We start from the raw sequence: 12,322 nt of genomic DNA, 5'->3' as shown, positions 1-12,322 counted from the left end.
TTAAAAAACAACAAATGCCAATCGCTAGCGGGCAGCATCGTCACGCTGTTCTCAGACTGCTGTTTCTTGAATTCTCTGACGGGCGGCTTATATCTGCCTCTCGCTGCCGCACATGACGGAAGCCAACAATAACCGTAACACTGTGACCGTAACCAAGGAGCATAGGGGAAGTATGTTTTTTAAATAATTTGTGGTGTCCATCAATAGGAGCTTAAAGAGTAATTATTTTTAACGATAATTTAATGAACTGAAAAAAAAGCACATGCCGCCAGTAGGGTCCTAACCCTCGACCTCCTAATTTTGCGTCCGGTGCTCTACCAATCTAGCTACGGCGACGATTATTTTTCTTTATTGCATGGAAATAGGGCCGAAAAGGAAACTCGGAGTCAGCCCATGCCACAAAACACCAGTCTGTGCAATACGAGCCCACCGTACCCCTGCACGTCCCCACCTCTCTAAACATAAAAAGTCTGAGAGGCACACCCATGCATAGATAGGGGAGCCAGCAAGGCGACCCTTCCAGGGCAACATATAGTCCCCGTATCAAAGCGCACTAATCACGAAACAAAGGTTTCGACGACCGCGATGATTCGGCGTGGCGGTCCATCATGCGGCTCTTCCAGAGACTAAACAGTCCCCTCAACATAATTAGATTGCACGGCACAACACTGTTTTTCTCCACTGGCAAAAAACGGGCACTAATCCGTGTGATTTCAATGTCCTTCTCAAGTGTACGTTCGCCGTAATTATGTCTCAGAAGAGCGTAGCATCATTGCACAGAATAAAAAAATGGTCAATGGTCTTTGGCGCATTGCATAAGCGCCAATTCACCGTACATGACACAAACATCTCAGCATGAAGTCATGCCTTGAGAGGCAGCGTCTATGTGTGCACTCAAGAGAAGAACGTTTTGCAGAAGAAGAAATACATGTACATTCGCTTAACGCACTTTATAACACTGGTGTTAAGGAACTCCAGAAAAGGTTGCCGATACAACGGTACAGGAAACAAATACCCTGTAACTACCTGAGTCGTCTGCATTCTGTAGAGGCTATATAGGTAGTCTAAAGAAAATAGCACAATGAGGAAATTTAAGGTGTCCGCTACTTCCGCGCTGCGGCGACGCCTGTCTAATCGTTTTGGCTTTCGGGGGTATTTATTTGTAGTGCAACCGAACTATGACAATGTTCACCAGCGTCACCCTCGTCAATATCAGCGAACGTAATGCGTCTTCTTTTACCGAGAGTGCCACATAAAAAACGTGGTCGAACGGTGAGGGCGGAAGCTGTGCGAGAACCCTCGCTTCGGGTTGTTTGTGTCTGAGGTTTGTGTTGGTTCACATAAAAGCGAATTGGTGACTGAGCGGCGCGTTCGTCCCAGCGAAAATTTCCAACTTGGAACCTCGCCGCTCACCACCGCGACGACTGAAAAACAAGTTTTTGCACGGCGGCGGCAGGATTCACTAGCGTTTTCATTTGCATATGCAAGAGGCTTCATGTTTGATGACGTTCTTTTGTGGAACACTTTGCGACGGCACACGTGCAGCATTCACAGCATTCCACCTCAGGTAGATCGGCTGCAGATAGATGGGCCATTTTAGACCGCAGCTCTTATGCACCCGTACCCGCGTTCCGCGTCGTAGTCGGCGTAGTCGGCGTAACCGGTTGTCCAAGTAGCAGAGCGAATTAAACGCCACCTGGAAGGTGGCTGCCACGGGAGGACCCTAAGAGTGGATATAGCCGCGTAATACGCCACATGCCAGGTGACGTGTGATGAGTTGCGCTTAAACCTCGCATTACCGACAATTGCAACCGTCTGTCAATTTTTTGCCAGTGAGTTCCCGGATGTGCGCTCACCAAATTATACACGCGTGTGCATACACATGCTCAGGCGCACGCATGCATGGACGCACGCACGCAAGCACACACACACACACACGCACACACGCAGAAAGGAGGCTAAACTGCTAACGCAGTAAAGAAAAACAACTACACTACTCTAACCCTGAGTTGAAATCGAGCCAGTGGCGGTGGGCACAACAAAGAAGCTTCGTTTACTGATGTCTTAGGCTACTCGGCCATCTTCGAAGATTCTTTTTATTGTTGCCTCATGGAATATCAGGAACCTCCTTGACCTCGTCTTGCTTTATTTGACTGGGTCGAATTCTGCGACCTCGGCATAGGGCATCATGCCACTATCACTCACTTACCCTGCCCGCACATAAAGGCGCGCACGTCAAGAAAGGGCGATCAGTCACGAGTTTGAACTTTCGCAGCATATATGTTCTGAGCTAAAATGAACTGTTCTCTAAACAGTGACTTCGCTGAAAGTGTCGATTGTGCGTGTTTATAAGCATATAGCTTCTTCATACCCTAAGCAGTCTTATTAACAGAAAAAGTTCACACGGAATTCCGGTGTCCTTCATTACTGGCACACATCTTATAGTGTAAGGCATGACCTCAATGTCCTTTTTAAGAGACTGCTGAAGTGAGCTATGTCTCAAACTAACATAGCGTCATAAATAATTTCGTTGTTAAATAGTTCCTCGTGACTTGCAGATGTAGCAATTCACTGATCACGGCACAAACATCCCCTTGGCCTTAAGTTTGTTAATGCCATTATTTTGGGAGTTGGTGCTACACGTCCACATTTAATGCCATTATCGAACGTGACGATGACGATTACGCTTGCAAGGTAGTCAAAAGTTTCATCTGAATATAAACATTGCTAATGAGCAGAATATATGGGAAATGTTGTTCAAATGCAATATAAAAGCGATTTTCCAGAAAATACGGCTGTTCCTGCTTTACAAGTCGAAAAAGTAGCCATAAACTCCCATTTCAGCACATAAGTCGAGAGTACCTGTCAATAAGGTTGGTTAAAATGGCGCTCTTCGCATCGAAAATGCGGTATAGTTGCCTCATCTGACTGAAAGTTAAGAATTAACTATTTCCTACTGGTTAGGAAGTTGTTACTAACAAAGCTGCATGCTTTTCTGCGTGTGTAATGAAAACGAGAGTACTCATTGCACGGGCGAATGAGTTGTGGCGAACTCAGTAGGTCGCGAATGGCAGTAAGGCTAATGCCATTAAATTCATGCGTGTGGCACCGCACGAATGTCATTAAAACTTAAGGCATTAAGCACTTAATGGCATTAAATATGTCCATGTGGCACGGGTATAAGGAAGGTTTTTGGGGACTATTGAACGTACATTCTCTGAACTCGCCTTAATACAAGGCCGTCAAGAAAGGCTAGGTAAGGCTGCACGTAGAGGAAGTAATGACCGATCAGAATCTTTGTCAGCTGCCTTCTGGAGAAGCCGTACTAAGGAAAAGCGAAAATCTAGGAAATATAATTTGTCAGCACAAAATTCCCTCGCGACTATGCACCTAAAAGACAGATGAGCATTTAGTCACCTAATGTGCACAGCTGCCGGGAAGCTGTGGTTTTCGGTTTCCAAAAATTAAAACATGAAACAGGTTAGTGAACAAAAACTGCACGGAAGACTCACCAGACTGTATCAAGGTAGCATGAAATTCTGCCCACGCATGGGCTTCCTTTGAAAGCTCCCCAAAAAAGTCACAAAAATTATATTTAACGAATTTACAGTCCTCCTCTCGCAATGCACCAATTGCCACATTGTCACAACGTAACGTCGCATCGAAGACGTCCCAAGTTTGTGTCCGTACATGCACGAAGTGCCCCCAACCAATGCCTGCCTGCTTTTTAATCATTCTTTTCGTCAGAGCAAGAGATGGCGACGACATCAGCATAGGCCAAAATCTAAATTTTACACTTTATTAGAGAGAAGCCATGAGTAGCTGTGCTTACGAAGAAACTGAGCTGTAGGTTGTCGAGATATATAACACCAGTCACAAAGGCGATGTAGAACAGGTGATGCAATTAAAATATTTTAAATATTTAGATGCATGCTGCAGGTATGCCGCCAGAGAGGGGAGGGGGGACTGGCAAGCCGTTTTTGGGGTGACAGAAAGATGTATCGGCTGTATTACCTGCAAATACAAGGCAACCTCCGCTCACAGTGCGCATGCAGCAGTCCTGACGGCGCCCGCGTAAGCACTTTGCGCCGGAGAAATTCCCGACTGACACGACCTTCAAGAGAGACCTATTACTCGCCTGACGGGGACTCCGAAACTGCAGAAGCTGAAAGGTTTTGTAGATGAAAAATCCATCAGCTTTCCTTTTTATGTATCGCATAAGATAGAGTCTAGTATACATAGCCGGTGTACACAATTCTGAGTTCATTTGATTTCGCGGCTCTTGCGTAAATTTAAATCTTTTTTACCGCGAACAGTAAAACATCGCGCATAGAGTAAATTTTGCAGTGCTGTTTTATATGCTGATATCACAAACAAAAGTGAACAGCAAGACAAGGTTGAATAAAAACCTACGTTTATAATTTTTTATAGTCTGAACCCGTTTGAACCCGTTTGAACCGGTTCGACGCGACCCGGAGCGGTTCGAACAGGAACGGAATGTCCCTCCGGAGCCGAACCCGGAACTGAACCCGAAAGGCGTGAACCCGAACCTGAACCGGACCCGAAAAAATTTCGGTTCGACACCCTGCTCAAGATGGAGTAGATTAGTAACAAGGGAGAATTAGAGTAATTAGCATCCACCGAAGCGTAGCCATACGCGTTCAAAGAAAAGCTATGAAGTTTCCACAGCAACTTCGTAGTTGAAGAAGTATTCTTCTTTGTCCGGGGTTTGAACCTGAGACCACCGCTTCGCTAGGGCTGTCGCTCTACCAATTGAGTGAACTGGGAAGGCGAGAGTGAATATATCAACAGCTCAAAGTGAGAACGGTGTTGATTCAAACATTAAGGAAATCCCTCATGGTGGAGTAGATTTGCAATAAGATAGAAATTATTGATTAGCCTCCACCCAAGCGCAGACATACGGCTATTAAGGAAAGCACACTGCTTCCACAGAAACCTCGTAGTGGATGAATTCAACCTCGCCCGAGGTCTGAACCCTGGACAACCACCTCACCGGAGCAGTTGCTCTACCAACGAAGCTTGACTTTGGGACCAGCAATGTTCCCATTTCGAGTTGTTGATAAATTCACTCTTGAACGACCGTCTGCTAGCTGTCCCAATTTTCTCAGTTGTGGTAGACTGCCCTCGTTATGCGGTGGTCTCGGGCTCAAACCAGTATGAAATTTAAATTAACTATGAAGTTTGTGTGGAAGCAGAACGGCTTTTTTTTTTGTAGCCAAACGGCTGCACTTGGGTGAATTCTTATGACTAATGACACCCTCATTGCATCTTGGCATACTGGCTATGAGCTGTCATAGTTTCCTTAGGGCTTACTTCGAAGTGATCTTCGCAACTGGGGGCCGCATCTCGTCGCGATACTTTTCGCACTTGATCCATTCGCTTCTTACTATTACTAAGCCCCACCTATAATACCATAGTAGGCGAAGGAAAAAATTTTGCCTTTTGGACAACACTGGCCGCAACTGGCAATGACTGAACGGGAACAAAAAAAAACGGTAAAATAGGTAATACATAATGCGACCACATTTTATAATTACGTAATGCGTGAAAGCGAACTCAACGAGTTTTGAAAAGAGTATTTTGGACGTTCAATATTTCGAGCCGCATTGCCGACTAAGAAAATTTCAAAAATGCGCCGAGCTTCAATCTTGCCAGTCTTCACTTTCATAAAATAATCCTGGACAAAATTTGAGTGCTTAAATCTAATTATAGAGCTGTATCAGGTGCATAACGTCCGCCACGCTGTAGAATTCACCTGCGCAAACCACGTTGGCTTATCTCTCACAAGTTCTCGAACGAAAATCTGCATTGAATAATTTGAAACACCCACGGAAGGTTGCAGTCCTTAAGAAGAGATTCCAACGAAGTAGCGTAATATGCTCGTATTAAAGTAAATGCACAAGCGTTTCAAATACATGCGTCGTCAGAACTAAAGGGCAGTGGTAAATAAATTGCTGCCAAGCCAAATTACGACTGCATGACTACCCCGTTTAACGTTATTTCCGCGCGATCACACTTCGATGGTAGCAAGGTTCATTAGTGAAACAAGATTATATGCATGCCTGCAAACTCTAAATGGTAATGCTAACAACGAGAATCATGTTACATTAAGCAATCGCTATTGGCTTCACTATAAATGCTGTGTTTTTAATCAACCAGAGAGAGAGGCTTTAGTGGATAAAGAGATGTCTGCCGAGTTATGAGCCTAGCATGCTACTCCAGATTAATCAACCAGATGTACCACTCTGTGAATGCTGCAACATGAACCGATGCCATAAAAAAGCCATGTGACCTAAGAACATGACACTGTCATGCATCATACTTTGCGTTCACGATGCCCTCCCCAGTAGCACAGCTAATCGACCCCCCAATATGGGAGATGTTTATTGGTTTATTGGGGTTTAACGTCCCGAAGCAACTCAGACTATGGGGGATACCGTAGTGAATGGCTCCGGAAATATCGACCACCTGGGGTCCTACAAAAGGAACAGGGTAACGCCAGTCATTGCCAATATTGGGCTAATTACCTGTGCTGCTTGGGCTTACGAAGCCATAATGATTGGTTTGGTTTATTGGAGTTTAACGTCCCAAAGCGACTCAGGCTATGAGGGACACCGTAGTGAAGGGCTCCGGAATTTTCGACCACCTGGGGTCCTACAAAAGGAACAGGGTAACACCAGTCATTGCCAATATTGGGCCAATTACCTGTGCTGCTTGAGCTTACGCAGCCATGATGACACGCTAAACAGGTGCCGCTAGAGCAGGCGTCACATAAAGTGATTCCCTCCCTCCCGCTGAAGCAAGTGCCACATAAAGTGATATCCCCCGCTTTCTCTCTTCAATTTCCGCCGCAGGGAAGCCCAAGAAGCTCATTTTCCCCGTGCTGTGCACGACCAGCAGCGAACGGTACGACGAATTCACCTTCCTACCGCCGGACAAAGTGTGCACCTTCATCTTCTACGAGTCCGCCTACAAGGGGGGCCAGATGCCCTTCGTGAACAGAACCACGACACCCGGCCGCGTCCCGTTCCACGAAAACTTCTACCACTTCCTACTGCGCCAGACGTTGTACTTGGAAACAGTGATGGGTGTCTCATTCTCCATGGAGTGAGTTCAAGAACGCTTGGATATTTTTAATGAAGTCCGAGGACAGATTGATGTTGGTCTCTGTCGATAGATTACCGGGTTATAACTTCAGATAAGCTACTTGAACTGTAAACGAAGCTTTCACAAGCTACGAAGGGTCGAAAACTCAAATACAGGTGTCGCCACTTGCGGCCATTTTTGACAAGCAAACTGCACTGCGTTGAGATCGGTATTTCGGCCCGGATCTCTGAAGCCATTGTACGCGACCATTTACTTCAAATCGCTGATCCCGAAGTCTCTTTTCGTGTTGACGTGACGACTTTGGATTGAGTGGAGGGAAAATTTACAAATTAACTTTTCTCAGAAAAGAGCTGAACGGAGTTATCCTTGGTGCCACTTTAAACCTGTACAATGGTGGTCGTCATATCGACTCGGCGCCAAAAATGAGCAGGGACATGAAACAAAAGCGACAGGAGCGGCTTTTTACATAAAGTTGACAGGGGCTAGTCAGGTAAATGTCGACAAGTTGGGCCAGGTAGTCGAGTGGTCCGGTTCAGGTAGTCCGACCGCAAGAGGTGGCTTTACTCGCAGACCACCTGAGCAGATTACGCTTAGCCGTTTCCATGACTGAGGAAAGTATTTTCTGCCGCTGGTAGCAGGCGCAGAAATCTGTTTACTGCGAATGTTTACCCTCTTTTACCTGGTTCATGTAAACGAGCATACGTGGAGTTTAGATGACTTTGCTCAGTTCGAGCACGGCAGGACTTTCCTCTGTCGGGTTAATTTAAATGAAGCTAAAAACATGGAGGGCATCAATGCATGTAGTTTTTGTCTATTGCCTATGTTTCTTTCTTGTCAAAATATCAGTATAACTGTTGATCAACTGTGCCGAACCAGAACTCTGATAATGATCGTGATTTTATTCTAATTACTCAATGGACCATAGCCGAAGAGGTCTATGACTAACGTGTTTGGTGCCCGTGAGGCTGGGCAAAAAACTTATTTTCCCAAAAATTTTTCCCCAGAAAAGTTGAGCACCAAGTCTGGAAGGATTGCACTCATTAGACTTATTAAATGAAATTAAATTGGTCGTTTACTTCTCCACATGTCGTTGTCTTCTTCATGACTGACGTCGCGACCAACTCAAATAAAAACGTAAGAAAATGGTGCAATAAATGCCGCAGGGGAAACAAGTTTCAGATTACGTGTTTCACGCGATAGCGTTAGTGGGTTAATGCCCATAAATGCGGAATTCCCAATTCGCTACTGTGCATTCATATATTGCTGGAAATACTCATACAACTGGCGCAGCGGTGCAGCATTTAAGCGATGCGCCCCTGCCCCGCTGCCCCGGTAGGTGGCTGTTTAAAACATCCCCTTTAAAAATTGTCTATAATCAGTCTATAGGCTTCTTACAGACTCTACTGCCTTGTCATAGATATTTTTTGTCTGTTCATAGTCTACAGACTATCTATAGACAAAACTCTACTAAAAGAGTATGACCATAAAGGTAAGGATTGTCTACAGACTATCTATAGAATTTGTCCATAGAGAGGCTATAGTCTTTATAAACAGAAGTCTATGGACAGTCCATAGACTAACTAAAAAATTGGCGTGGTATAGCTCTGGTTAAACCTGGAGCGAGAGCTGGAGTGGTTCCCTCTCCCGCTTTCCACTCCCCCCCCCCACTCGACACGGCACATGCGCACAGCTGTTGCAGCTCGGTTTCGCCGGTGCGCCGCGCAGCCGACAGCAGCAGCTGCTCCGCACCACGTGACCAACCGGCTCAAGGCCACGGAGCTCAAGCGGTGCCACGCTGAAGGCTCGAAGAGCTGACGCAGTGTAGCTCTCGCTACAAAATTTTTCTAAGCGATAGCCATCGACTGGGCTGGATGCTCTTCGTGATCAACTTCTCGCGACCAGTCATTAATTTAACAGCCGCCTCCCACGGTGAACAGTTTGCTCACCATCCAGGTTGCCACCTGGTACGGTGAGCAAGTTGTGTGACTCGTGATTTCTCTTGTTAATGCAAGGCTGCTGCTACCCGGTGCCCTCTTCAGGCATTTCTTTTTTGTATCTTAAAGTTGCATCCTTGTCTTTTCGGTGGTCTAAAAAAATTTCATGCCCCCATTCCCGTACACAATACGATCTAATGTAATTGTAGCTCAAGAATTTAAGTCGTTTAAATTTAAATTCTTTATGAGATTTCCTGCTCTGTTCATTCCTCTCCAGTGCATTTAACTGAAGAAAACTGGTTGATTAATTGATCTAAGAAACTTAATACAATTCGATTTTATTGTGTTACACCTAAGTGGCCTTAATTCAAAACTTTTTGCTGCATACCTTGAGGGCACTGAATTGTAAATTAGATTTATCCGAATTAGGTATCATAATATCTGTTTGGACCCTCTAAAGCTGGGATTAATTTCAGAGGGCTCGATTCATCAATCAGTAGGATTATTCGTCAGTCAAGGCTACAGTGTTTCCGGCAAGGCCAACGGGGCATCAGTTATTCGCAGTATTGAAAGAGCTGTCGTGATCACATCTCCAAAAATCTCCCAAATTGGCAGTATGATTTAGGTTCCTGGATACATGGCTAAACAGCCAATGCGGTGCTCTGGGAACCCTTACAAAATTTTTTTTTTGACAGTCTATCGACTGTCCTTTCTTATAAAGTCTATAGGCTCTCTATAGACAAATCCTACAGAAGTCTGTTGGCAATACAAATGCTATAGAAGGTTTATAGACAATCTATAGATATATCGCCATACACTTTTGGTAGAATTTTTTTTCTATAGAGAGTCTATAGACTATAAATAGACACAAAGAAATATCAATAGGAAGGCAATAGAGTCTATAAGGAGTCTATAGACCGTCTGTAAACCACTTTTATAGGAAATCTCGAAAGAATGCACTACACCCCCCTCTTGAACCTTCTGCTCTCTTCTGGCATACGTTCCCGTATCATGCCTGCATGACTGGCGACGTTGCCAACAGGGTTTTAGGCTGACCTTTTACAGTCACTCTCTCGAGACACTCATGCCCAACAGTTCTGGACAGAAGCATTTTTGAACGAAAACCCGTTTATGAACGCAATTTTTAAGCATGAAATGCTTTTAGCTCCCGATGTCGGCAGTGTGGTGACGTCACGCCGAGACCGAGAGCCATCATCCGGGCACTGAAATCCACTCATCCGGGCACTGAAATCCACTCATCCGGGCACTGAATTCCAGTCATCCGGGCACTGAAATCCACTCATCCGGGCACTGAATTCCAGTCATCCTGGCACTGAATTCCAGTCATCCGGGCTCTAAAACGAGAACATCCGGGCACCGTACGAGACTTAACGAGATTTAACGAGACTCTCTAAGCCCTCCTACGCGACCGGCATGCAAGCGCCGGTTGGTCTCCAAACGAGACAAAAAATAACTGCTGCCAGTGCCTTCTCAATGTTTATCAAGATATCAGTGGAGCTGTGGGTTTGATAATGCACGGAATTATAATTTCCGATTTCTAATAACGCGTGCAAAAAGCACATAAATGCCATGTTACACTTCGTTGTCATACGTGATCCGGGGGAGAAGCGCTGCGTTCAAAGGGCAAGGCATCGCGCCGAACGGGTGGTGGCGTTCCTCCCTTCCTGTACGGTGCGGTTCGGGTGTCCACCGAGATGGCAGAGAATTACTGCGCCATTCCCTTTCCTCAAAAAACCTTGCGTTCAAATGGCAAGGCGTCGCGCCGAACGGGTGGTGGCGTTCCTCCCTTCCTGTACGGTGCGGTTCGGGTGTCCACCGAGATGGCAGAGAATTACTGCGCCATTCCCTTTCCTCAAAAAACCTTGCGGTCAAATGGCAAGGCATCGCGCTGAACGGGTGGTGGCGTTCCTCCCTTCCTGTACGGTGCGGTTCGGGTGTCCACCGAGATGGCAGAGAATTACTGCGCCATTTCCTTTCCTCAAAAAACCTTGCGTTCAAATGGCAAGGCATCGCGCTGAACGGGTGGTGGCGTTCCTCCCTTCCTGTACGGTACGGTTCGGGTGTCCACCGAGATGGCAGAGAATTACTGCGCCATTTCCTTTCCTCAAAAAACCTTGCGTTCAAATGGCAAGGCATCGCGCTGAACGGGTGGTGGCGTTCCTCCCTTCCTGTACGGTACGGTTCGGGTGTCCACCGAGATGGCAGAGAATTACTGCGCCATTTCCTTTCCTCAAAAAACCTTGCGTTCAAATGGCAAGGCATCGCGCTGAACGGGTGGTGGCGTTCCTCCCTTCCTGTACGGTACGGTTCGGGTGTCCACCGAGATGGCAGAGAATTACTGCGCCATTTCCTTTCCTCAAAAAACCTTGCGTTCAAATGGCAAGGCATCGCGCTGAACGGGTGGTGGCGTTCCTCCCTTCCTGTACGGTGCGGTTCGGGTGTCCACCGAGATGGCAGAGAATTACTGCGCCATTCCCTTTCCTCAAAAAACCTTGCGGTCAAATGGCAAGGCATCGCGCTGAACGGGTGGTGGCGTTCCTCCCTTCCTGTACGGTGCGGTTCGGGTGTCCACCGAGATGGCAGAGAATTACTGCGCCATTTCCTTTCCTCAAAAAACCTTGCGTTCAAATGGCAAGGCATCGCGCTGAACGGGTGGTGGCGTTCCTCCCTTCCTGTACGGTACGGTTCGGGTGTCCACCGAGATGGCAGAGAATTACTGCGCCATTTCCTTTCCTCAAAAAACCTTGCGTTCAAATGGCAAGGCATCGCGCTGAACGGGTGGTGGCGTTCCTCCCTTCCTGTACGGTACGGTTCGGGTGTCCACCGAGATGGCAGAGAATTACTGCGCCATTTCCTTTCCTCAAAAAACCTTGCGTTCAAATGGCAAGGCATCGCGCTGAACGGGTGGTGGCGTTCCTCCCTTCCTGTACGGTACGGTTCGGGTGTCCACCGAGATGACATTATGCCCGTAAACATTTCATGCTTACTCTACTCTCGTTTACGGGAGAGGCAGAAATTTTTTTTCTTGTATTGTAAGATTTGACTATAACAATAAATAAATCCGCTTATCTCGCGTCAGCAGGCTTGCTTTTTCTAGCTTTTACATTTTTGCTATCGTCAAAAGCGTTCCCCGTTTGTTTTTTATGGAAGTATTAACTGCTCGATGCGAGTTATGGAGGCACTTTAAAAGAAAGATTTCGCAGACGTCGGAAGAAGGGACAATCACCTTCAATATTTCT

Source organism: Amblyomma mixtum, chromosome 4 (genome assembly GCF_055824585.1).
Source record: "Amblyomma mixtum isolate Tamu chromosome 4, ASM5582458v1, whole genome shotgun sequence".
Lineage (NCBI taxonomy): Eukaryota > Metazoa > Arthropoda > Arachnida > Ixodida > Ixodidae > Amblyomma > Amblyomma mixtum.
The sequence above is the reverse complement of the archived record's forward strand: the minus strand, read 5'-3'. Positions refer to the sequence as shown.